Here is a 4,576-nt window from a genome sequence, read left to right on the forward strand (position 1 = left end):
AACATGTAATAGGAAGAGCTGCTGCATAATCACTGGAGAAAGTGAGTCTGAAGGCTGGCAGTGGGGTGGGGGGTGCCTTTGCCAGGTGATTTCTCTCGGGGTCTGGAAGCAAGGAAGGCCACGACTCAACACCACATAGGAAGCAGCCACCAGGCTGACTCACTCCAGCTCACCAACTTCTCTTCCTTCCTCTACCACCTTGTCCCAGTTCACCTCACCTCAATTAACCTCAGCCTAGACTCCTCTGGGCTGCGAGAACAATTTCTGCATCCTCCCCTGATGACTAATGCAACTGACCCTACCAGCTGATGTGTCCAACGAGAAAAGAAGGCCAGCTGATGTCCATCTCCACTAAGGCCCCTAGAGAAAGGGAAACAGGATTAAGTCCCAATCCCAAGGATTTAGCTCAGCTTAGGGAGAAAGTCTCTGGTGATGGGAGAATGGACTCCTTGCTATGGGAAAATGGGTGTCCCAGCAGGCTGGAGAGGTTCCTTTGCCAAAAATGTTTTAAGAGAAGAGGAGGACATCCAAACAAAAGGATGGAAATATGGACAAAGGCTCTTTCAATTGGAAAGATATTCATCAACAATCAGAGAGCACCTAGATGTCTGACAGTAGGAGATCAATTAAGTAAACTATGGGACAGCCATATGGCTACTAAAAATGGACAGTTCTTTTTTTTTTAAATGATAAACTTTATGTTATGTCTATTTTACTACAATATTAAAATAAAAAACAAACTTGAACGGTCACCCATCTCAGGCTAAAAACCTAAATTTTTTTTTTTAATTATAGTTGATTTACAATGTTGTGTTAATTTCTGCCATACAGCAAAGTGATTCAGTTATACATATACATATATATGTGCATTCTTTTTTTTAATATTCTTTTCCATTATGGTTTATCGTAGGCTATTGAATATAGTTCTCTGTGCTACACCATAGGACCTTGTTGCTTTTCCGTTCTATATATAACAGCTTACATCCACTAACCCCAACCTCCCCCTCCATCCCTCCCCCAACCCTCTCCCCCTTGGCCACCACCAGTCTCTTCTCTAAGAAAAATGGACAGTTCTCAGTGGATGGGGACATGCTTATGCTTATGCATATGCGTATATATGGCATAGGCACAAATTGGTGACAAGCACATAAAAAAGACTGGAAGGAGATAAGTCAAATGGTGTTAACAGTGTTTGCCAGTGGGAGATTTATTCTTTCTTTATAATTTTTGAACTTTCCAGGTTTTATGCAATGAGCATATACTATAATAATTAGCAGACATAGAACTGTCTGGCTTCTAATGACAATATACCCCACCCTCTCCCACCTCCTCCTGGCCAACACCCAGGGCAGGGCTGGCGCATGGATGTTTGTCAGTAATAAGGACACCTCTGTGTTGAGGTCTGGCAGGCACCTTAGAAGGAAGAAGGAATACTAAAATTTTAATACCACTAATATCTGGCATTGGTTATGTTCTTACTGTGTGCTCGTGATAACCCTATGAGGCAGGTACTATCAATAGCCCATTTTACAGAGAAGAAACCAAGAGTCAGATACCTTCAGCCACTTGCCTAGTGTCACACAGGATTCAAGCCCAGGCCATCTAAATTCAGAGTCTACACTCCTAGCCAGAGTCAGGAAGTGTCAACAGACTCCATTGGCTGACATTTTAGTACTTACTACAGAAACCCTGGGGGAAGCAATGCATCTCTGCACTTTACAGGTAAAGAAATGGCTCAGGGAATTCCCTGGTGGTCCAGTGGTTAGGACTCGGCACTTTCACTGTGGGGGCCCGGGTTCGATCCCTGGTCATGGAACTAAAATAATAAATAAATAAAGATGGCAGCATCAACACCAATGTTCATAACAGCGCTATTTACAATAGCCAAGACATGGAAGCAACCTAAATGTCCATCAACAGATGAATGGATAAAGAAGATGTGGTACATACATACAGTGGAATACCTACTCAGCCATGAAAAAATATCTATTATATATATATATATATATATATATATATATATCCTAATGGTTCTGTTTCTCTTCTCTGAAGAACTCTGACTTATACTTAGCATGTCAGAAATGGAACTCCTGTCCTTCCCCGAAGTCTGACCTACCTGCTCTCTTATTCATCTCAATTCATTGGCAACTCCATCCTTTTGGTTGCCCAGACTGAAAATCCCGGAGCCATCCTTTTCTTTTGTATTTATTTTATTTGTTTAAAAAAGTTTTTAATCAATTTTTTAAGTTGAAGTGTCATTGATTTGCAATGTTGTGTTGGTTTCGGGTGTGCAGCAAAGTGATTCAGATACCTATATGTACATGTGTTCTTTTTCAGATTCTTTTCCATTGTGGGTTGTTACGGGATGTTGAGTATGGTTCCTGGAGCCATCCTTAAAAGTTCTCTTTTTCTCATATATCACATGCAATCCATCATCAAATACCGTTGGCTTTATCTTAAAAATATGTCCAAACTTACAGACTGGGAGAAAATATTTGCAAATGATGCAACCAACAAGGACTTAATGTCCAAAATATACAAACAGCTCATACAACTCAATAACAAAAAAAACAACCTGGACTTCCCTGGTGGTTCAGTGGTTAAGAATCCTCCTGCCAATGCAGGGGACGTGGGTTTGATCTGGTCTGGGAACATCCCACATGCCATGGAGCAGCTAAGCCCGTGCACCACAACCACTGAGCCTGCGCTCTAGAGCCCATGAGCCACAACTACTGAGCCCGCGTGCCGCAACTACTAAAGCCTGTGCACCTAGAGCCCATGCTCCACAACAAGAGAAGCCACCACAATGAGAAGCCCACACACTGCAATGAAGAGTAGCCCCTGCTCGCCGCAACTAGAGAAAGCCCACGTGCGGCAACGAAGACCCAACGCAGCCAAAAATAAATAATAAATTTATTTAAAAAAAAAACCCAGTCAAGGGCTTCCCTGGTGGCGCAGTGGTTGAGAGTCCGCCTGCCGATGCAGGGGACACGGGTTCGTGCCCCGGTCCGGGAAGATCCCACATGCCACGGAGCAGCTGGGCCCGTGAGCCATGGCCGCTGAGCCTGTGCGTCCGGAGCCGGTGCTCCGCAATGGGAGAGGCCACAACAGTGAGAGGCCCGCATACCACACACACACACAAAAAAACCCAGTCAAAAAATGGGCAGAAGACCTAAATAGACATTTCTACAAAGAAGACATACAGATGGCCAATAGGCATATGAAAAGATGCTCAACATCACTAATTACTAGAGAAATGCAAGTCAAAACTACAGTGAGGTACCACGTCTCCCCACTCAGAATGGCCACCATTAAAAAGTCCACAAATAACAAATGCTGGAGAGGGTGTGGAGAAAAGGGAACCCTCCTACACTGTTGGTGGGAATGTAAATTGGCATAGCCACTATGGGAAACAGTATGGAGGTTCCTCAAAAAGCTAAAAATAAAGTTGCCATATGATCCTGCAATCCCATTTCTGGGCATATATCTGGAGGAAACTATAATTCGAAAAGATACATTCACCCCAGTGTTCATTGCACTATTTATAATTAGCCAACCTAAATGTCCATGGACAGATGAATGGATAAAGAAGATGTGGTACATATATACAATGCAATACTACTCAGCCATAAAAAAGAACAAAATAATGCCATTTGCAGCAACGTGGATGCAACTAGAGATTATCATACTAAGTGAAGTAAGGCAGACAGAGAAAGACAAATACCACATGGTATCACTTATATGTGGAATCTCAAATATGTCACAAATGAACGTGTCTACGAAAAAGAAACAGACTCACAGACATAGGGAACAGACTTGTGGTTGCCGGGGGCGTGGGGAGAGGATGGAGTGGGAGTTCGGGGCTGGCAGATGCAAACTATTGTATATAGAATGGATAAACAACAAGGTCCTACTGTATAGCACAGGGAACTATATTCAATATCTTGTGATAAACCATAATGGAAAAGAATATGAAAAAGAATGTATGTAGGTATAACTGAGTCACTTTGCTGTACAGTAGAAATTAACACAACATTGTAAATCACCTATACTTCAATTAAAAAAATGTTTTTAAATGTCAAAAAAGAAAGAAGATCCTACAAGCCGCATGGCATGGCCAACAAAAAGAAAAAAATAATTAAATTACTTTTTTTTTTAAAAAAAAGAAAAGAAATGGCACAGCAGTGACCTCCAAAGTGCCAGGCCTTGTGCTGGATGCTGGGGACCCAAAGGTACATAAGATGCCCTCCCTGCACCGGTGTGGGGAAGAGTGGTGTGTAAACAGTGTCCTCGGGGCTTTCATGCAGGTGGGGCTGTTTAGGAAACTGTGGGACCTCAGAGGACGAAGGGTGAAGGCTCCCCAGACAAGATGATATCTGAAATGCTTCTGGAAGGATAAGCAGGAATCCACCAGGTGAGTAAGAGGGGTTAGAACAGTGGTTCGCAACGGGGCACAGTTTGGTCCCCAGGGACATTTGTCAATGTCTGGAGATATTTGATTGTTACAACTGGGGTGGGGGGCTGTGCTGACATCTAGCGGGTAGAGGGCAGGTGTGCTGCTAAACATCCCGCAATG

The 4,576-nt window shown here is 43.1% G+C and overlaps 1 non-coding gene across 1 annotated transcript; it reads left to right on the forward strand.

Moving 5' to 3' along the window:
• Window positions 1-1,744: 1,744 nt before the first annotated feature.
• On the forward strand, window positions 1,745-1,816 carry TRNAE-UUC (transfer RNA glutamic acid (anticodon UUC)). The gene has a single exon. It is a non-coding gene; the product is annotated as a tRNA-Glu (tRNA).
• The last annotated feature ends 2,760 nt before the right edge of the window (window positions 1,817-4,576 follow it).

Source organism: Lipotes vexillifer, unplaced genomic scaffold (genome assembly GCF_000442215.2).
Source record: "Lipotes vexillifer unplaced genomic scaffold, Lipotes_vexillifer_v1.1 scaffold621, whole genome shotgun sequence".
Classification (NCBI taxonomy): Eukaryota; Metazoa; Chordata; class Mammalia; order Artiodactyla; family Lipotidae; genus Lipotes; species Lipotes vexillifer.